The 23393-nt window shown below is 40.7% G+C and overlaps 1 protein-coding gene across 1 annotated transcript in view; it reads right to left on the reverse strand.

Annotated features, from left to right (window-relative positions):
• The window catches only part of Tmem117 (transmembrane protein 117), a 437212-nt gene that overhangs the window by 210099 nt on the left and 203720 nt on the right, over window positions 1-23393 (reverse strand). The window lies entirely within an intron of this gene.

Raw genomic sequence — 23393 nt, forward strand, 5'->3', positions numbered from 1 at the left:
GTGGAAACAAACACAGGACATTGCCCAGGCTGAGAGAGCTGTCCAGTCAAAGTTTCCCAGTGCAGCCATAGATACATGCTCTTTCTCCTCTTAATAAGCTTCCTGGATATCATCTCACATTTGTTTATACATCTGCAAAGGCAGGGGAACATTTGGAGGGTGTCTGGGTCAGTTTCGATTAGATTTGAAAACTGATTGGGAATTTGGTCATGGTTGCGTGCAGTCCACCCCTTAGCTGCAAGACCAACATCAGCTTTTGAACATTTGAACAGGAATCTTCAGCAAAGGCTTCATTTCACACTCACTCAAGTGTGAGCAGAGCTGAGAAAATCCCTGACATGGGGAGCCTGAGAGGAAAGACGTGTTCTGTCAACTTAGAACCACTGGAAAGGTGCTGGACAGGGCCTTGGTGTATCACACCAGGATATTGTTCAGAACACTGTCAAGTTTCAAGGAAGACATCTGCACGGTGAACTAAGGTAATATTTGATTCAGTGTGTGTGGTTTCAGTTGAAACAATAATGATCAGAATGTTTAATGTATCATTTCAGTTTTATACAGCTAACTCTTGTTTTAATTTTTGCATTTTTATTTTAATTTATATATTTATTCACTTTGTATCCCAAATGCACCCTGCCCCATCCTATTTCTCCTCCCAGTTGCACCCTTACAAATCTTCCCCAGCCACCCACTCCTCTTGAGAGAAGGGGAAGCCCCCTCCCTTGGGTACCACCCCCACCCTGGGACATCCAGCCACGGTAGGCCTAAGTACATCCTCTCCAAATGAGGCTCAACCAGGCAGTCAGTTAGGGGAAGAGGCTCCAAAAGCAGGCAACAGAGTCAAATACATGAGCCCGTGAGCTGATTGTTAGAGGACCGACATGAAGACCGAGTTGCACATCCACTATGAATGTGTAGGGGACCTAGGTCCAGCTCCTGAATGCTCTTTGGTGAGTGGTTCAGTCTCTGTGAGTCTCCATGGGCCCAGGCTAGTTGACTCTGTTGGTCTTCTTGTGGTGTCCTTGATCCCTCTGGCTCACTCATTTCTGGCCCCCTGTCTTCCACAAGACTCCCCAAGTACTACCTGATGTTTGGCTGTGGGTCTCTGCATCTGTCTCCATCCACTGTTGGATGAGGCCTCTCGGGAGACAGTTATGCTAGGTTCCTGTCTGCAAGCATAGCAGAGAATCACTAACCCTTACTTGCTTGCAATAACACAGTTCATACTCTTTCAACTCAGGGAGGGATAGTTGTGGTACAGCAGCTTCAGGAGTAAGACCATTTGTCTTGAAGGAAGCATTGCCCTTTCTACTTTCTCATGTCATAATTTTTACTAATTATTATTTCCTCATGTCTCTAGGGAAACTGGGCCAATCAATATCACGTGAGTAAATAAATGATGGCAGGAGATCAAGTTTTTCTCTCTCTCGTTTTTCTTACCTCTAAGGTTTATCACTCTGATTATTTTAATCTCAATTTGGCTCCTTTTCCTAAAAGTTATGATACCATATAATTTACAGTATCGGTAAAAACCTGCTTCTTCTTGAATTAGTCTCAGATAGATAATAACATGTTTGCTGCTTATCTACTGAAAATTGTAAGGTCCATTTTGAAAACTGATGAATTGAAAGCCATCTTCAATTTGGTTATTTTATTTCCGGAGTTATTTTTAGACAGTTCCATTATTTTAAAAAGAAAAAAAAAGATATCTAAATAGTTTTTTTTTTTAAAGAACAAAATTTTATGCTCTTAAAATAGTTCTTTTTATGGCCGTGGTTCTTAACCTTCACAACACTGTGACCCTTTAACACAGTTCTTCGTGTTGTGGTGACCTCCCAAACATAGCATTATTTTCATTGCTGCTTCATAACTGTAATTTTGCTTCTCTTGTAAATCATAATGTAAATATCCGATATGCAGGATATCGTATATGTGACTCCCAAATGTGGGCCCCATTTCGGCCCTGGTTTGGGCCTTGTGGACAAACCCAAGCCTGGCTTGAGTTTCTGCAGCCTTGTGGGAGAGCCTAAGCCCAGCTCGAGTTTTGAGACCTATCTCAGTCACTTCTGTATTGGAGTAACTCAACAGGACCTGTTTAGCACCGCCTCTGCCCTGCCGTTGCTAGATGGAAAGCTTTGCCATTGGCCCTGTCAGTCACCCCATACCTTCTGTCACCCTTCCCTACCTACTACGTCATCTCACCCCACCAAAAATCCCCCTCCCTATGCTCCGAGTTTATGTAAGCGAGAGGCCGATGCAATAAAGTTGAGTTCCTGCTTCGACAAGACTCCTGGCTCACTGTGTTTCTTTTGACACTCACCATCTGGCTCAGCCCCAGAGAGACTCAGCATCAGCAGCGGGACTGGGACCTCTCTCCTCTTGCGTGGACCTGCTGGCAAGGAGCCAACACCCAAAGGGGTAGAAACCCCCAGGTTAAAAACCACTAGTCCAGGTAAACATGTTAAACTCCCCTGCAAACATTGTAGTTGCTGATTGGATTTCCATATTATGTGAAGAAGTGTAACTACAAGAACTTGAGCGTTCACAGTGTGTAGTTTGAGTACAGTGCGTCCATCGATTTTCATCTAGATACAGTGATGTGGTTTACTACTTCCGTTTTACAGATAAGGGGAACAACATCTAGAGTTCCACAACTTGTTCTAAGTAAGCATGTGACAAATGATTAAGATTAGAATATAAATATTCCTGCGTTTCCCATATAGACTCATAATGATTATGCTATACCTGCCTCCTGCAAGTATTAATGGAGATATAAAAACATGAAGAAAATCTCCTTTATACTTTAGTACATGATGAAGATGTTAGGCCCTTGATGAAGCAGAGTAAGAAGCCAACAGTAGCATTAACCACTACTTAGAGCTAGCTACCACATTTACTGGACACCCTCTGTTGTAGGCTCACTGATCTGAGTACTTTGGTCTGAAAGCTCCAAACTGAACAGAGCTTCCTGTTACCCAGTTCAGCACCACAACCATCACTGAATAGCTCTGAGACAGTGAAATCCATGCACTTTGGAGAATCAGCTTTGGGAACTGTCCAGCATTTTCAATGACATTTTGATGAATATGCTCAATGACTTCTTACTCCCTGTACATTTTACCAATGAGTTAAAAAATCACTAGAGTACACTGTGTGTGTTTGTGTGTGTGTGTGTGTGTGTGCACATGCATGTGTGTGCGCATGTGTGTGTGTGAATGCATCATATTTTGTTTTAGCAGATAGCCTGAATATACTTACAACAGATCAATGATGCAACCAAGAACAACTAAAATAAGTGTAAGTAAAAAATAACAATAATAAGCCCTCTAAAATCTGCTTAAATGTTAATAAAACATCAGAGACTAAAGAAATTGGGGCAGTACATTGGAGAAAACTGTGCATCTTCCCTGGAGACACTTCCTTATTCCAGATGCAAGGCAATGAAAAACTTGGCGTGGCCTGATCACAGAACAGGCCCTGTTATCTGAAACAAGAATATTGGAAACTTAACAAGCTGTAATTCTGGTGAGGAAGGAAGAACTCAGAACAGGACACAATAGGCAACTGCTTTGCCTTTCCTGGCTTTTGTCACACTCTGAACTTCTTAGGAGAAGTAGCCACAAGACTAAGTCAAGTCAAAAATATTGTTATAATATATGCTAAGGAGATTATTATAGATCATAACTCATTACAGAGTGTGGGTGGGAATACAAGGCCATGAACGGATGGAGCATTGGTCCTCACCATGTGGGTCCTGACCCCTTTGAGAGCGTCAGATGGAGTCTCTGAAGATTATTGGTAATATCAGCTATATACATTACAATTCAAAACAATAGCAAAATTACAGTCATGATGTTACAATGGAAATAATATTATGGCTGGGTGTCACCATGACATGAGGAACTGTGTTAATGGGCTGCAGTATTAGGAAGGTTGAGATTCACTGGGCAGAAACCAAGGAGAGAGAGGCGAGAGTTCATCCTTGAGAACTTGCAGATCAACCCTCACCTCCCCCACCAGAGCCTTTATGACAGCATTCTTCCCGTTTTATTCTTCCAACAGAGAAAGGTATGAGCCTCTTCTGAGAAAGTACATATAAGCTAGATCCTGTATACACTGTATATATGACACCTGCTGGTTACTCAGAAATGAATAAACGATAAATATGACCATATGGCTGAAAGCCCAGATTAAAAACATATTTAAACATAATGAGCTCCAGGAAAATAGGGAGAAGCTTGAGCTATTTTCTTCACTGCTGGTATCCCAGCATCTACAGGGCCGCCTGAATTAGGCAGATGATCAGTAAACATTTGTTTAACTTATAACGAATGGAATATTCATGTTCATATGTCATGGGTAGGCCTATGTATACTAAGATTTAGAAACATCAACAAGATGAGGTTGAATCATGGAGAACTTGCACACAGAGGAAGATATTGGGTGTGTTTACTTTTCTCTAAACTGCATTTGTAGCTCCTTAATGCAGGACGACTGCCCAACTTACCTAGAGTCCTCTACGATGGGAGGAATAGTAACTATACTTCCCTGTTGCTTTGGGTATACAGTGGTCCTACCTGCTATAACAATACAGATGAAGTAATAGTGTTTATGAAATAGCCAGAAGATTTAAAGAGGAACAGTGATGTATGAGGACCAGTGATTAGTCTTATTTTTATTGCTTTTGACAAATATGTTACAAGTGTGCCGACCTGACAGAGAAACAGCCAACAATTACTTCATTAACTTGCACATCAATTGACATTTAATCCCGTTTCCCTGTTGGGTTCCAAAGAACACATAATTTTTTGATTTTTTTTCTTGCTTCAATAATTTTAGCCAAAGGGAAGATCACTGTAGAAACTGAAATTGTGAAATTTCACATACTCAGTTGTTGGGCATAGATTCAGAATTAGTTTTTACTGCTGGAAGGCAATTATAATTTTAGTTTTGCTCGGCGCTACAGTTAGCTATTTCAATCCTACATCATGTGGACTTGGGCTTGTATTTCCACTATTAATAGATCTTGAAAATCTTGCATATGCATCACCCTTCCAGGTAAAATTTCTGAGTTAATCTCTTAGAATCTACCTTCAATTTTTTTCAAACTTTAAGCTTAACTCTCAAACCCATTACAAATATCTGGAGACTTCAAAAGACAGCTTCTTGGAAAGGGGAGTAATTAATTATCCTAACAGCTCAGCAACAAGAACAGCTAAGACTATATCACATCCAAAAACCTAGGTGCTCAGTGACTAGAATTAATAGACTCAAAAATGAGCTAAATAGCCAGTGAAAGTACGCTAAGATGAATGGCTCTTACAGGTGAGACTCCTGATCACTAACAATGAAAGTTCCAGTTCACATCCACCAATTATTTATACTAAATGGGGGTAGTCAATGCCAGGTGATTTAGGGGTTGAGTCTCTGAAAGTTTAATGGGGGGCTATAAACATAGATCACCGACCCAATATGGACTCATGCTTCACTGCAGATCCGTCTGCGGCCAGCTGGATTCATAATGTCATGGCTGTCTCTACCAGACATTTTTGGGCAACATAAACAAGATTGGGGGCTTGATACGCAGGTAAATCACGGGTAAAGAGTTGACTTACTGCCAGGAGCTTGCCCCAGCAATGGTTCTCTCTAGAAGACAGCCAAGAAAGAGTGGGACAAAACTTGGTATTGTGAAAGTAGAAGTTGCTTAATATAAATAGTATTTACTCCCCTTGAATCCTCCTCCTTGATTCTTCCTTATTGTGAAGCAAGAAGCTTATGGTTTCAGATGAATTAACATCTGTGGCTTATGGGGGGAGCAGATTTATCACTAGCACTCTGGCTAGTGGGCCAGGAGCACCTCACTTGTCAGGCTAGTTAACTCTTTGTGAACCAAAGAGATAGCAAAGAAAAAAATTAAAATCCTTTACCCAGGCAAATACGCACAGACATGCACACATGCATTCATATACATATACGTATACATATACATATACACATATACATATACATATGTATATATATATGCATATATGTACATATATATATGGATACATACTTTGGCCAAGCCCAGCCACCTGTCTCAATCAACTCCACAAGTGTTTACTCATGAATATATTTTTACTCATATACATACATACATATAAACAAACAGACATATACGCATTTGGATGGATGGATAGAACAAAGCTCCCCAAACCAACTCCATCATCTTCTTTTCTCTGGCATTTTTATAAACAGGTGGTCTTAGAAAATTACCTCATAGGTAAAATGTTACACAAAATGGGAGTTACAAAAGGATGTTGATATTAAGGTCCAAGCAGCATTTCATTCTGTAAGCTCATTATAAGTCCATAGCGAAAGTTTCACGTGCCCTTGTCATATCATGTGCATACCAGTGGCTTCATCCTCGGATCTGACCTAGAATGAGTGGTTTTCCTTGAACACAAATTTGTCCCAAGCCTATTTCTCTTTTTTAGGGTAATTGTGAAAACTCGTATTTCTTATTATGTAGCCTTAACTTACTATTATGAAAAGTGGGAACATTTAATTCTTGATTCTAACTTTATTACATCTATCGAACAAAACAACTCGAACCATCTCTTAAAACTTTCGTAGATTATTTGAATCAAATCAGGAATTCTATAAAATCATTAATTCATCTAAACAGCATGAATTCATGAAAGTTCATCTTCATGATGATCTTCAGAAAATCTGATCAATAGGGTGATCTAATGTCAAAAGATTTATATTATATTAATTGAATAATGCCAGGAAAGACATTTCAGCTGCAAGAAGCAATCCTGAGATGAAGTCTCTTTGGAACCTTGCCTCTCAGAGCTCACCCATCTTAGTCCATGAAAAAGAGTGGGCCACCTCCAGGAAGGCTACCTGCTAGCCTTAGCCTTTACAAGATGGCTTCTGACAACTTACAATAGCACAACTCTGTGTCAAACAAAGATACACTTGGGAAAAAAAAAAGCTTTAAGCATTCTTAACTTGAGGGAAGAAAAAAATTAACCTATCACCACACCAGAAAGTAAGCACGATCATTGTATAACCCTTTTCTAAATCTGTTTAGATTTAAAATGATTTAAATCTAAAATGATTTTAGATTTAAAAATGATTAACAATTTTTAGTCACTTAGCCAATCAGTGTCCAAATAATCACACCTTAGTATTGCTGCCCAAAATTTCTCCCTTTGACTACTGAAAGACTTTGATGTAGCTCAACACACATATAGGAACCTTCTGGCTTGAACTAAGCTATGAAGCTAGGCATAAATGAGTCTGATCATGCTATAAATATCACAGACAGTAGAATGTTGTGGGTGGTTGAAAGTGCACCTAGCCTAACAGCCTGCCAGCTCAAATTCCCCAACATTCACCTTCTATTCCCTATTTCCATATAGAAAACATGTATATACATTGAATTTTAATTGAGCAAACCCACCCTGGATGTGTAGACTTTATACCAATTTTTCCTTTCATTCCTTACCAAACCTCAGCCCATTCAGCAAACTCTGTCTGTGTGAGATGCAGACACACTATTATACCACCAGTCCCCACTTCCCTTCACCCTCAGTATGAAACTAATTGCTAAAGTGATTTCTGAAGGGCTCTCAATTCTCTTCAACTTATCTGTCATTACCACCATTCATCTACTCATAATTCTTTCTAATATGAAATTAAATAGTCTCCTATTTTCCTAGGAAATTTCTTGTTTGTAGATTCTTTTTGGCCATTATGATGACTTCTGGGGAAGAAATATGGCTTACTGGAAGAACTTCGATCATGAGACTAGAAACCAGTTTTGACATTACTATGGTTTGGACCTGTGCTGTACCACCAAAGCTCTTGCGTTGAAGGCTTGGTCTCCATTCCCTAACACCCCTGGGGGGTGTGGGAACCATTACAAGGTAGTACCTACTGGGACCACTGAGGTATGCCTTGGAGGGGCACAACAGGCCATGAGATGAGCAACCTGGCTCCATTAAACATGCCTGCTGTGGCGGTTTACCACGACATAAGCCTTTACTAGTTATATACTAAAGCTTCCAAAACTGAGTTTAGAATACATTTCTTATTATAGACTGATTATCTCAATACTTATGATAGGAAAGGGAAGCTACTGACTCAGCAATCTGCATCATGTCTCCATGGCCTGGAAAAAATACTCAACATTGATAATCATGAATTTTCTTATTATAGAGCATAATATGTATGTATATATGTCAGTGTACTAATATTATACTGAACCAGATATAATTCATACATATTAAGTAGCCATTAACTAAAAAGTGAATTCACACATGTAAGCCAATTTTGAGTAGCTAACACCACATCCACTACCAGTTTTCAGGGTGGGACAATTAAATCATCATAGTAGAATATTACAGGAATTATTAATGAATGGTTGTATGTAAAAATATTTAGCAAGTTTAAAGCATTACAAGTAAGGAACAAATTTTCCCTTTGCAGAATTTTGGTTAATATTACGGTGAAAAAAAGAATATGTTTCTAGGACAACATGTTCATGCTAATCAAAAGTAGAAAGGGTAAGTTAACAGCTGTCTACTTGGAATTCAGGCCCACTCAACCAAAGGATCTTATCTAGTCCTGTAAGCTTAGTCAACTACCCGTGACTGGCAAGGTCATGAATCCCAGAGCAGAACCTACAACTGCCATGTTCTTAAGCCAACATAATTCCTAAGTATGTCCCAAATACTTACCCTCTGCACCCACAGATGAGCGTGGATCTCTCCCTTGATCAGAAGAGGGGTTTTTGTTTTTTGGTTTTTTTTGCTTTGTTTTGTTTTTTACAGCAGATGGTAAGCATTTCAGAAAGTCACTGCTGGTCAGAGTGCAGAGAATGCCTGACCATGGAGTCCCCAACCCCTGTTACTAGAACAAAATATCTACACCTAAGGCTTAGGAGACATAGTGGAAGAGTGATCAGAAAGTCTAGAGGAGCCAGATAGCCAGAAACTGTGTGTGTTGTGTCTTCCATATATGACAGGGAAGCTGCACCCAATCAATCACAACAATACAATTTGACCTGAACAATGACAACATGGGTAAGAGAAGTCTCATGGGATTCCCACCCCTAAACAAAGAGCTACAGGTATTTAACAACTGATGAGAGAGGAAGAGTGACTCTTCCCTACTGAGGGATCCACTAACTCGCTGTCCAGTATAAAGTTGTCGGCCCTAAAAACATATATGCAAGCAACGCTGAATGGACTCCAAAGGCGGTCCTTTTATATTTACTCACACACATGTTATTTAAAAAACTTCACATCAGAGAAAATGGAAAGGTATTTAGGTATGTGTGAATGCTGTGTCTGAGAGAGTTTTGTGTATGTGACAATAATAATTAGACAAAAAGAAGTCATGAATTTGAGAGGGACATAGGAGGCCCTGGAGGGATAGAGCGAGGTGGAAATGATGTAAAAACAGTGTGTGTGTTTGTGTGTGTGTGTGTGTGTGTGTGTGTGTGTGTGTGTGTGTGAAGTTTTAGATGTAAGTTTAATTTTTAAAAGGCAACCCTCTAAACCTCCTGGCATTTTCTCAAGTAGTATAACAGTTCGTGCCCTCACAGGTACACAAGGCTACAGAGACCCTCTGCAAGCCTCTTTCTCCCTTACCATCATCCATTTTATAACCCAACCCACAAATCAATCTACCAAGTCTGTGACATCCCTATTGTCACTGCCCCTATGCTCTCTGAGTCTGGAGTGCCACTGTCTACCTTCATGTTGAGACTAATAACTCAGCCTGAACTCTAAGAAACCTCTGCCATTGTCTGCAAAAGTCACGCCTCTCCCGGCTGTGTCATAACACTTAGAATATACCGTGATGCTACACAACTCTCCGTCAACATGTAAAACAGTTTCTCACACTGCTCCACTCTCCTGTGAAGCCAGTTCAGCAAAGGTGAAAGGGCAGGGCAGCTTCTTTGTCCAGTGTACAGCAGGTTTTAGGAAGGCAATAAATATTTACATGAATTAAACAGCTAACTGATTAGAGTAAGAAAACTAATTATTTAAATAACCTGACACCAGAGAAAACAGAAACTTACATAAAAGCATTGAAGGTGAAAACAGGCTTATAATAATATCAGGCAAAATTAAAAGATAACATCGAGGATAAATTACGAGCCACTTAATCATGACATCTAAGCAAAGGGAGAGTGAAGCATTGTTACTTTACGTCTATTGCTCTTTTCAAAAGAAAACATTACAGGCCAGAGCATAGTCAAATCAAACTGAGGACAGTGCCCTTGACAGTTATCTGAATTTATACTTTAGTTGGCTAAAAATAAAAAGGTAAAAAAATATTGTAAGCCTACTAAAATTGCAGTTTTTAAAAGCACCCTTTCAATGAGATGACATCATAATTTATATTTTTAAGATTTTTATTTTATTTGTGTGTGTGTGTGCCTGCATGTATGTTTGTGTGCTGTGTGCATATCTAATCTCCATGGAGGTCAGAAAGAGGAAGTGATACCCCATAGAACCGGAGTTGCAAGTGGCTGTGAGCTGCCACACAGGTGTGGGAAATAAATCTGGGTCTTTTGCAAGAGCAACAGTGCTCTGAGCCACTCAGCCATCATTCCAGCCCCTCAAATACTTAATGCAATACGTCAGTTTGCTGGTGTAAGCAACATAAAAGCCATATAGCAAAATACATTTTTTTTACCTTTGTAAGTAAAACAAAGACAATTTCCTTCACTGTCCTTCAAATGGATGGTGCCAAACTACCGTTGCTGTTGGTACTCAACAGAACTTAGAGGTCCTCAAGGTAAAAGGGAACACAGCTTAAGATTAATTTTAAGTTAGAGACTTGTCCCTTGGACCATCTTTCTGAGTATTTATTTATTTACTTATTTATTTCAAGCTTCAAAATCAACAATCAAGTTTGATGGCAAAATGAGCCTGTCTTAACGGCCGATGAACTAAGCACAGAACAGCATCCATAAGGCTCAATGTCCTTAGCAGTATTCAAATGAACGGATACAACAAACTGCCATCGCTATCACTAGCTGAGCTGAAATGGCATTAATTCACTTCCCTGCCTGATGATACTTCTTCCACACCTACTAGAAGCTCGTGATTATCACAGCAAAGATTTCCCTAAGATTTTGATGCTACTCAAAGCAGGACATTAAGTTCTGTTTTAATGGATGTGTCTATAAAGGTAAGTAGTTTTAAAAGGCCAAGCTAGATAAGAAACCGATAAATATAATCACCTTTAGCAGAAAGTGCAATTTGCCCACATGTACAATAAATTGAAAAAAAAAGAAAACCTAGAGTATGAATCCATGTCACTACTTCCTATAAAATTTTTAAATCCAAGGTATTTCCAAGGGCGACTCTTTTCCTTCGGTGCCCCTCACCTCCTTCTCCATCTACTTGATATGAACATGGCATTTCTATTCTCATCCCCAGCAGCTCCTGTCTTCCATAGTTCCTATTCCTCCTTGTAGAGCTAAACAACCTTCTTACTACAGCTAAGCAGTGAGTGCGTTCGCATTTACTATGTCACATGTTAGAAATGTACGGACAAAATCACTGCAGCACAATACATGGTCTCCGCATGATCGAAAATGTTTAGCGGTCCCCTCGAACTCTTTAAAATTCAGCAGCTCATCAAAATTAAAACCATCTTCTATCTGAAATGAAGATAGGGTATATCATCACAGAGTTATATTTCAAGAAATATCAACTTAGTACGGTTTGAAAGTTTTCAGGAGGCTATGTTTGAAGGACAGACTCTGACTCAGTGTGGCAGGTACAGGAAACATCAGATTTAAGGTTTCAGGCATAACTCACAAAAGCTTGGTTGTCAGCAGAAAGATCCCGTTATTTATGACTAGAGCTGGTCCTAAGGTATTGCACTCAATGTTAGCGTGAACAAAAGCATAAGATTTTCACACTATGAAATGATTACCATATTTAAGCATCTCATTTTAAGATCGTAATCTATTAAGATCAATGATATAGCATTCTCTAATTATTACCTCCATAAAAAAATCAATGAAGCCCAGTTTGGTTACACATCCACAGGAAAACAAGGACAAAGAGACATGAGGAAAGTCTAAGAGAACCTCCCTGTGAGATGGCATTAGGTAAGGACCACAGCCTTACAGGCTAACCGTGTTATAGCAGGTACTTAACAAGTTCCTGTGAAAATAGACAATTCTGACCAAAACCAGGCCACATGTTTAACCGCTGGCTTTGCAATCAGAACTCTCCTACTTGACAATGAGATTTGGTCTTTTAAACATACGAGGAATCAGGGTAGGGATCCAGTCTTAATTTCCCTCAGAGCCATGCAGACACTCAGGCTGTGCATCTTTTTATTTCCTTCAGCTGATCGACATGTGCATCTTTTCATACCTTCCCTGTTTATCCTCAGCCATCCCCGAGTCGTATGCGGCAGCATGCCCCATTCTTATTTTATGGGAGTCCACAGTTAAAGAGTTTGCCTTAAGTCTCGGGGGTTGGGGGTGGGGGACGACTTTGAGCTTTTGAACGATGTTAGAACTGTTGTGGCTACAAGACTGCTGGCATTGCGTGAATGCATTTTGCATTAGGAGATTGCCATCAACCTATGGAGGTCAGGGGTGGGATGCTATGGGGGGAATCTGGAATGTTCCTTCTACAGTATCATAATCTGACCACTGATTGACCAGCTGGGGGTGATCTTTAGGGAGAAAAGTCTGTGGAGCTTTCAAGAGGCTAGGGTCTAATTGGTGGAAGTGGGCCATAAGGACTTTGACCTTATATCTCAGAGCTATCTCCAAACCTCTCTCTGCGATTGTTCCACTATCATATGACTAGCCATGGCCTCCTGTTCTGTAACCATGGACAGAGCAACTACCTTTTGCCTTCCTCACTGTGATGGATGGAACCCCCTGGGACCATAAGCCCAGATAAATCTCTTTCGTTTGAATTTACACTGTCAGCATTTTGTCACAAGGACAGCATGTGTTTCATACGTGATCCTATGAAGCGCACACAGCTAGTCAGTCTTTGACCAAATGGATAATGAAGTTATATATAACTATTTATTGGAATTAGGAAAGGAGGACATTGTTCCATATCCTATAGAGGGTAAACAAAGGAAGTATACATGTTAAGAAATCTTCTGCCAGTAAAGTTGTAATGTTGATTTTAAAAATTAATATATTTCTAGAAAATCATCTAGAATATACCAAACTGTATACTGGAACAAAAGAAGAAGAAATTAAAAAATAGACCTACAACCACTCACAAAATTTATTTCATAGCAACAAACTTCCCCACAATGAAAAATCTAGGTCCAGATGTGTACATGGGCACCCAGGGACTTGTGAAGGAATGTTGACAGCATGGGTGTGCATAAGAGTCCACGACTGGAACCAACCAAAATTCCCATCAACAGAACAGATACACGGATTGTGGCATTATCACACAATGCAGACTACTCAACAGTGAAAGTGAACGAATCGGTACACCGTGAAGCCCAATGGATCTTAGAAATACATGCTGAACATCTCAAGGAAAATACATACCACAGGGTTGCAAATGTACATAAGCTCAGGAATAGACAACAGTCAGCAACACTAGAGAAGTCTTCCATGAGGTAAAGCTATGAAGCATAGCCAGAGAGAAAGCCAGTGGTTGTCTGTGGGAAGGAGAGGCTTAGTGCTTTACCATTATGGAATTCTGCCAGAGGCCTCTGGAAGGCTTGGGATGTTCTTTCATTTAATGTGATTGGTGACAACCTGGGCAACATGAGTAAGCACTTCACATGATAACTCCCTTTCTCAAAATTCTGTTGTGCACATGTGTTGTATAAGCTTTTCTGTAGGCATATTATTCTATATTTAAAAGACTGAAAAACATAAAAAAAGAAAAAGAAAACTTGCTAGCATAGTAGAAGCCCCAGAATGGGTGATCCCTACAATCATTTTATAAGGAAAACACCAGGGCAATGTTTGAGAGAAAATGCTTTTTAACTTTGATTGAAGGTACTCATACTGGGATATAGAGGAAGAACAGATTCCTGAAGTCTGATCCAGGCTCTGCCTTGGAATGGGCAATCTTGGATACAGCCTGGGGAGGAGGACATGAAACAGAACAATAAAGGAGAAAGTTAGTACCTTGGATACATGGAATGGTATTACATCACCTAGCACCACCTTCCAAGCCTATGGGCAATCCACATCTGGAAATCAGATTGTTTGAATTTTTTTTCCATGAAGTGCTGTTTAACTGGACATTCCTCTTAGCATCTAGTCACAGAAAGGTGACCTTTTGCTGACTGTGAGGGCTCCCATTAGTGTATAGAGATGAGGTCAGGTACCATGAGCAGGAGCCATACAAACTTTGACCCACTTCTTTTATTTCAAGGAGTGACATGGCAGGTCACATTGGAGTATACGATCACTGAAGTCCAGGAAGGACCACTCGCTTTAGTGGTTTCCTGCATTGTGAGAGTTATTGGACGAGATTGGTAATGCCTATCAGGCCCCAGCACATCCATCAGGACTCTTAACAGGCAAGCCCATTAGACATGACCATTGAAAAAACCTAAGGAAGGTCCATAAAGATGAGACTTCTCCAAACATCCTCTGGCCATGTAGATAGTCAGGCTGCTCAGGGGACTATGATAGCAGCTAGGATCAGGATGCACTCTGATCAGTGGAAGCTCTTAAAATATTGTGGAGTTAGGGACACCCACAGACAATGCAGAACTGAGTCACCTATTAGTAGCCTATGAGGCAAAAGTCCACACTATCTTGAGGGTCTAAATTTCAATGGTGACTAGCAATAGAAAGACACACAGGGAAGAGAAGAATAATTAAATGGTACAGTACTATCTTTGGCTGTTACTTTAAAAAAAAAAAGATGCAAACTCCAGGACCTGAGCCTGGAGCAGGAAGGCATTATTTGAATTAATTTAGTGGTGAAACATGAAAGCGATATTGAATTCTTTACTAGGGGATGCAGGTAGAGATTCGAGCCATTAATTTGATAGGTTAAAATATGTCAGTGCAAATCTGCAATCTGATTTTGTGAAGCATCTATGCCACCCACATAGGATGCCAGAGATTTCTGCACAATTGGCTCAAGTTTGGCAGACATATTATACCCCACAAAACTGACAGCATCAGATTTTGCTAGCAATTAAAAAGTCTGCTAGGGATTTTTCTTCAGGCAGTTCAGGTACAAGAAGCTTAGAAACATCCATCCCTGAAAGACTAGGCACTGAGGATGCCTTCCAGCCATCTGCAACTTCACATAAAAGCAGCTGCTTATCCCTGAAGGAGAGGACCACCTACTTATTCATTCCTTCAGCTATATTGATTGAATACCATCTATAAGCCATAGACTGTGCTAGGTGACGGGAATACCAAGATGAATGAGACACAGTCATTACCATACAGCAAATGAAAAAGGGCTGGCAAACAAGCCCTAAGGAGAAATGCTGTGTGAGAGGAACTAAGCTGGGATGAAAGTCACCTGAATCTCCCAGGGGGAGGGGGAGGAGCAGAGAACAGAGAAGGCCTCAGAGAGGACAAAGAAGGGCTGGAAGGAGAAGGAGAAGGCAGATATCCAATTGGCAAGAAGCTGTAGAATGAGGTGGGAAGGTGACAAACACCACATGAATGCCATCCATGTCGTATCTTTAAAAGACTTTCCATTTAGGGAAGTGCCTCAATCAAAGTACATCAGCAAGTCAGCAGCAGCAGGTAACTGTGGATGGATGCGGAAATGAGGATGGTACCGTACAGAGTAAATGATAGGTATGTGGAAGACTGAAGATAGATGATATAAGTGATAGATCATAGATGATAGATAGATAGATAGATAGATAGATAGATAGATAGATAGATAGATAGACAGATAGATAGACAGACAGATAGATAAGTAAATAGATGGTAGATTAGATAGATAGATAGATAGATAGATAGATAGATAGATAGATAGATGATAGATAGATAGATAGATAGATGATAGATAGATGGACAGACAGATATCTAGGTAGATAGATGATAGATTAGATAGATAGATAGATCAATAGATAGATGACAGATAAATAATAGATGGATAAATAAGTAGATACCTAGGTAGATAGATAGATAGATAGATAGATAGATAGATAGATACCTAGATGATAGATAGCAGATAGATAACAGATAGATGGATAGATGGTAGATATCTAGGTAGATATATAGATGATTGCTAGATACATAGAAAGATACATGGATGATGGACTAACAGATTCTGAGTACACACGCACATTATATAAATAGACTTATTTCAAAGAGTTGGTTTATATAATTGTAGGGTTGGCAAATCCACATGCTCTGCAGAGGTGGTTAACAGGTTTGAAGAACCAGACAGGAGCTGCTATTGGAACATTCAGTAATGTCTCTTTCTCTGAGAAACCTTAGCTTTCATTCCTAAGACCCTCCAATTGACTGCATGAGGCCCACCTCATACTGAATGCAAGTACTTTTTACCGTTACTTAACCACCTGACTGAAGACACCAAACACATCTCCCAATACTGACAGACTGATTCCCACACTCAACACTGGCCAACAGTCACCAACAGTGACCAACAGAGCCCAGCCAAGTCAACTTATAAAAAGAAAGATCATTGAATTTTACCGACTTACGTTTAAAGATATATTTGTACTTCTATGCAAAACTAAAATCACCATAAACATCTGAAAAAATATTTTTGAATCATCACAAATCCAAGTTTAGATTTTAAAGGGTTTTTTGAAGTTATTTGTTTAATTTTGTATGTGTATGTATCTATGTACCAAACACATGTGTGGAAGTCAAGGACAATATGTAGAAATCAGTAATCTCTGTCCACCACATAGTTTCCAGGGACTATGCTCAGGTCATTTGCCTAATGATAACACTCTGACTCTCTGAGACATCTCACTGGTCCCTAATTTACAAACTAAACACAAAAATTCTGTACTGTCATCTCAGATTCCCCCAACACACATGCACACACACATGCTCATGTGAATACTCACAGATATACACACATGTGCATAGGCACAGTGTGCATACACAGACCTGTGCACTCTCCTGAATGCATGTGTGCCTATATCCACAGGCATGCACATACATACACACACACACACGTGCACACACACACATACACATGCACACACATAGACACAATGCACACATGCACAAACAACTGGGTACAGGTGCAGGTACTTGCTTAACACACACATACACACATACATATATACACACACACAAAACTCATCATGCAGAAAAGTTACCTCTCATGAATGTCATCAGTCAACACTCACCATCGTACAATCTTTTACAGTTCACAAGACTGATTTCCAAAGTACTTCTGATTTTTTTAGGTCACATGAAACCATACCCATACCCTAATAACAAACATTCATTCTTTTTGCATTTCCACACAACTTCCAGCCCCTTTCTGTTACTGACACAAGAGCTGTTTGTGCTGTCAGGCACCATCTTTCGGTTCACATCAGAACAGCTGCCCAATAGCACAAAATTGCTCACATCCATGGCCAATCTAAAAAGCATGTCTCTGAAACTCAAAGGTATCCACCTTGAGTGCCTCATCAACACAGGACTCATATTTGGGTTATGTATTTTTAATCAAATGACTCGATTTTCCCATCAAAAGTAAACCATCTCTTGAACAAAAAAAACCATATGTTGCAAGCAGCCCTCTGCTTAGTGGTCAACAGCCTGAGAGCAGAACTGCTATTTTAACTGTGTCGCTCACCAGCAGGCAGCTCTTGAAAATCAGAAGCCTGCTAGAGCCTTGAGCATGTCAGGACCCTATGTGAGCAGAGCCGGCGATGTTTAACAAAGTGCCCAAGGCTCCAAACACTCAATGAATTCCAGTTAAATCAAAAGAGAAAGAATAAATTGTTCTTCTGTAGTTGGTTGGGAGAGGACGTTGCCATCAGACCAGGGTGTTGTATATATGTGGGTTCAGCTTAAAGAATGATTATCATTATTACAGACATTACATTCACTCAAAATCATGCTTTTAGACATCTTTACAATGTCCTTAACTAAAGTGGACCATTACTTGTGAACAAGTATCCTACAGGAGAATTGGATGGAGATGAAATGCTGGATCTGTCTATCATGGCTCTTATCTCTATGCATACAAAGCACAAAGGGTCCAGAGTAATCCATCTGAATGGGGACCCTGAATCCAAGAGTTGGCAGATAACCGATACCAAATTAGAGTTGGGCACCCAATGGAATAGCCAAGTCACCAAACACCTGGGGGGTGGGTGAATGGGGAATCCAGTCAGGAAATCCTCACAGATGGTACAAGGGTAGATGGTACAAGTTCTGAGAAGAAACATTGGCTGTCTGGTTGCACATGGTTGGGTTTTTATCCAGTACCCAGAGCTGTGTGGAAGGGCCTGCCAACAATACCTGAGGAGGGTGAAACAAGCCTGTGTCAGACAGGAGTCTCTGGCTTGGTGACCTTTATATGAACCTTGCACTCCAAGGGCAAGCTGGTCTGTAGGCCCTACATGCTGCTGCACATGGCCCTGGATACATTCTCAATGACTCTCATTTGCCTCTAGGCCCACACTCATATCAAAACTGAGAATAACAGACCATTGACAGAAAACTATAATATGTGGGGTTTTTTTCTTCTCTCATATATTACATCTTGAAGAAAAGTTTCCCCTACCACTCCCCCCTAGCCTTTCCTCCTCACCTCCACTTTCCCCCAGAACCACCCCTCTCTCAGCCTCCACTCAGAAAAGAGTAGGCCTCCCGGGGACATCAACCAAACACAGCATGACAAGCTACACTAAGACCAGGCACATACATTAAGGCTTGACAAAGCAACCCAGCAAGAGGAAAAGGGTCCCCCAAGTAGCCGAAAGAGTCAGGGACAGCCTCTGCTCCCACCACTAGGATTTTCACAAGAACACCAAGATGCTCAGCCATCACACACACGCAGAGGACCTAGCCAGTCTTCTAATTGTAAGTATTTGTTTTCAACTAACTTGTTCCTTTGTCAGACTTTTCTCTTCACAATACAAAGTTGCCCGCTCTGAGTACTTACCTTCACAAATGACAGAGGGCAGCCTAGTAGCCACCCCATGCCTAATCTCTTATTTTCTACCTTCCTACTGGCTTCCAGATCTCATCCTGCTAGCTTTAAGTGGCCTGCAGAAAACCTGGATTGTCTGCTACCACTTCCTTAAGTCGATTCTCCCAGATGCCCCAGTGTCCTTCACTCTCTGTCCTCCTTAGTCTTGTTCCTCATAAGATGAATGAACCTAGCAACTCTGAAGAGACAGCATTGGCCAAGTCCTATCCTGAAGATCATGGCTTACTTTAACTATGGGCATGGACACAAACACCACAAGCAACCTGTGTGTCAGCAGTTGCTACAAAGGATCGTTGAAAAGTAGAATATATAAGGCTAGGTGTGGTGGTGTGTAACTTCAAGAGAATCTCTGAGTTTAAGGCCAATCAGATCTACACAGCAGCTTCCAGGCCAGCTAGGGCTACATAGTAAAACCCTGCCTCATGCACACACACACACACACACACACACACACACACACCAGAAGCACTAAGCCAATCATAGCCACCAGAGGAATCATAGACACCCAGCGGTCATAATTAAGTACATTTGGATAGAGCAGGAATGTTCAAGGCTGACATTGTCGAAAAACAAATGTCCAATTTCCTGGCTTCGATAATGAATCTTAGCTCGTACATCAGCTGGGTGTTCCCAGGTTAGCAGTCAAGCTCATCTGAGTAGCAGCAGGAGCCTGCTTGGGGGGCTCAATTCCACACTGTTCGTTCTCCCTGCATGCTCATGAAAAAGTGATGCAATTATCAAAGAACAGTCTGTTTCAAATCGTGGCTTTAAAGCACACAGCAGATGATGATCAGGATATCTTTGGGGATCCACAAAACCAGAAACTGCTTATATTTAGAGCTGAAACAAGCAGTCTGGTGTGGTACTGTGCTGGAACCCAATGCATTCAAAGTTCCATGGGAGGAAACCCCACACACAAACTAGATTTGCTTGTGTGAGAGTCTACCCCCACCCTGTAACTATGTGTCGTAGTTAGGGTTTGTATTCCTGCACAAACATTATGACCAAGAAGCAAGAGGAAGGGGTTTATTCAGCTTACACTTCCACATTGCTGTTCATCAGCAAAGGAAGTCAGGACAGGAACTCACACGGGGCAGGAAGCAGGAGCTGATGTAGAGGACATGGAGGGATGTCACTTACTGGCTTGCTTTCCCTGGCTTGCTCAGCTTGCTTTCTTATAGAACCCAGGACTACCAGCCTAGGGATGGCACCACCCACAATGGGCCCTCCCTCCTTGATCACTAATTGAGAAAATGCCTTACAGCTGGATCTCATGGAGGCATTTCCTCAAGGGAGGCTCCTTTCTCTGTGATAGCTCCAGCTTGTTTCAAATGGACACACAAAACCAGCCAGTACATAATGAAACCTTGGTTAGCAATAGAAATGACCTGAAGTAGAACTTAATATTACTTTAGGTCCTATACAAAAAAACGGAGAAACTCTTTTTGCTAATATACTGCAAGTATATTCCTGAAAATAACTCCTAGTAGGGATGTAAAAAGGCAAAAATTGCATTTTAGAGCCATTCACAGACATAAACCATTCATGACAAAGTGTGGCAATGTTTATCTAGGGATAGGATACACATATACATTTCAACAAGTAAAACTTGTTGAGTGCCTCCTTAGTTCAGAGATACCATCTTGTATATAGCCTCCATTTTGTACTAAGCTAAATTCTAAGAAACAACTGAATTCCCAGAAACAGCTTCTACCCCCGGGTCCCCCATATGAATATAGATAGCAATATCTCACCCTATGTTTTGCTGGTCAGCACCCAGTCAGGAGTGAACCCCTGCAGATGCTAAAGACTCTGATTGGCTGGTCTCAATCCAGACCAAGTTATCAGGAAAACCATCTGAGGTACTTGACAGGTAATAACCAACTTAAAGTGACAGGTATGAAAATGGCTTCAAACATACAATGCAGGCACATACCCAATTGGTTGTCTCTACCCTACCTCTTCCTCACCTAATCTGTGATTTTTTTTTTTAAAGGTTGCTCTGTCCTACCCCCTGCTCACACGGTTTGAATTCTGAACCCAGGCATCTCCCTGATATATCGGCTTTTTGAATAAAGAAAGTTTTGTTGGTTTGAACTTGATTTTTATAGTGGATTATTCCCAAATTCTCGGACCCTAACAGAGCTTATCTACCTGGAGACATAAGGATGCCTTGATGCCATCACTAAAATTACATCCTAAGGTGGGTGGACAAGGAGGAATGTCTGTAACCCCAGTACTCAAGAGACTTTGGACAGGGGTGAGTGGCCTCAAAACCTTGGGAATAAAATGTTTCAGTTCCTTGGGAAGTAAACTGGGCTCCTCAGAAGGAGCCACTGAGAACGGGTTTTTGGTTAATCATGACCTCGAACTTGGAAGGATAGCTCCAGAACAGTCAATTCCTGGGACACCTGGTTGGAGGAGATTCTGAAATTCTTCAAGGTCTCGACAATTATAATGAAACTAACATAGCAGCCAATTAAAATTGCACTAATGTCACTGCTTTGTCCCTACCATCATATCAAAGGTTACCTAATCCTTCTGGAAAGTTCCCCTAGCCCTGAATAAAAGGTGGCCTGCAAACTCCTCTGGTTGTTGCCATTTGATGACTGTTTGATCCCTGCATGCTGGCAATTTCTGCAGAATAAACACTCTTTGCCTTTGCATACTATTTGAGTCTGGGCTCTTTTTTCAGTGAGTCTTGAACCCTAACAAGGAGGATTGTGAATTTAAAATCAGCCTGGACCACACATACAGCAAGGTATTAGTCCGGGGCATAGCATAAAACATTCAAAATAAGAAAAAAACAAAGTCAGATATTATATAATATTGGAGAATTCATTAAGGGGAAATAGGACAAATCTTCCTTTGACCAAACTGTAGCAAGATGTATAGATACATCACTGAACTAACACAGCATTTAGTCTTACTTCTTTACCTTATCCCCTTGGCATCCTGGACCACCAACTTCATTCCAGGTCTGTGGTTTGCCAGAAAACTGCTCCGTGTTCCTGACACACTCACTTTTATATTTGCAACAATCAACCTCTTTGCCTTTTTAAATGGAAATTACGTCCCCACTCTGGTTCCCTTTACTGAGCCTCCATGGAAGCGGAGCGGAGCTGGGCTCTGCCCTCTTCTAAAACAATAGTTTCCCGCAGCTAATAGAGTTATTTTTTAAAATTGTTAATTAAATGGCAATTGTTAGAAACAAATGTGTCTCATTACTCAGTGAGAAAGGAATTAGCTTCTCCATTAACCTGCAGTCTTTTCATGAACACATTTTCACCTTTCTTTCTTTTTAAGGTTTAAAACCATAAGCATGCAAATGTTCACGACTGAAATATGAAAAACATTTTAAAATTGGGAGGAACATATACCCAACAGTACATCACTCAGCACAACTATCCCAGTTTCCTTCCAATACATTTCTTGTACAGATTTTTAAATAAAGAAATCAAATGCATGTTAGCATTAAAATGTGCCTAATCGTTAAAGCAGACGATACTGTGTAAAAACTGAATTGTCTGTAAGCAAAACTGATAATCCATATATTTCAATAAATTTGTAAAAACAAAGATACTCTAAGGATTTGTTGTTTAGTTTCCTCTGAACATTCTGCCCCACAAGGAAGTTCTTTAACAGGAAGGTAAACAACTCAAAATCGATTCAGGAAGTCTCTGAAACCTACAAAATTCATTAGGTCTTTAAGGCTCTCCTCCCCCTCTCTTCTCTTTCCCTCTCCCTCCCTTCCCCCTCCCCCTCTCCCTTTTCCTCTCCCTCTCTCTCTCTTTCCCCCTCCCCCTCTTTTCTGATAAAGTCACTATCAGAAAAGCCACACTGCAAAGACTCTTGAGACAAGACCTAGCTGCTTGGAAGAGATTTAAAGGAACTGAGTCTTTGGAAAGGACATTTTCCAACCAGCTGAGCTTCCCACAGGCTGGCTGTTCAGTGAGCTCCAGGTTCCCAACTTTTGTGAGCTGTCCCCCAAGCTGAGGTGGACATTAGGGATGTATATCCCTTTGAGTCATTTCTGCTCCTGTAAGCAGCACCTCACCCATATTCCTGTAAGTAAGCCCAGTACAACTCATAGTCTTACCAAGCTGGACCCAGGTGGTAAGAGGGATGAGACAGGCTGACTCCATGGTAGGTTTCAAATCGGCAGTTGAGGAGAGTAGGTCTGAATCCTGAATCTCTGTTTCCAAGAACTGAGCAAGTCTAGGCAAGTCAGTTAAAAAA

This window comes from Grammomys surdaster, unplaced genomic scaffold (assembly GCF_004785775.1).
Source record: "Grammomys surdaster isolate TR1022 unplaced genomic scaffold, NIH_TR_1.0 125878, whole genome shotgun sequence".
NCBI classification, from domain to species: domain Eukaryota; kingdom Metazoa; phylum Chordata; class Mammalia; order Rodentia; family Muridae; genus Grammomys; species Grammomys surdaster.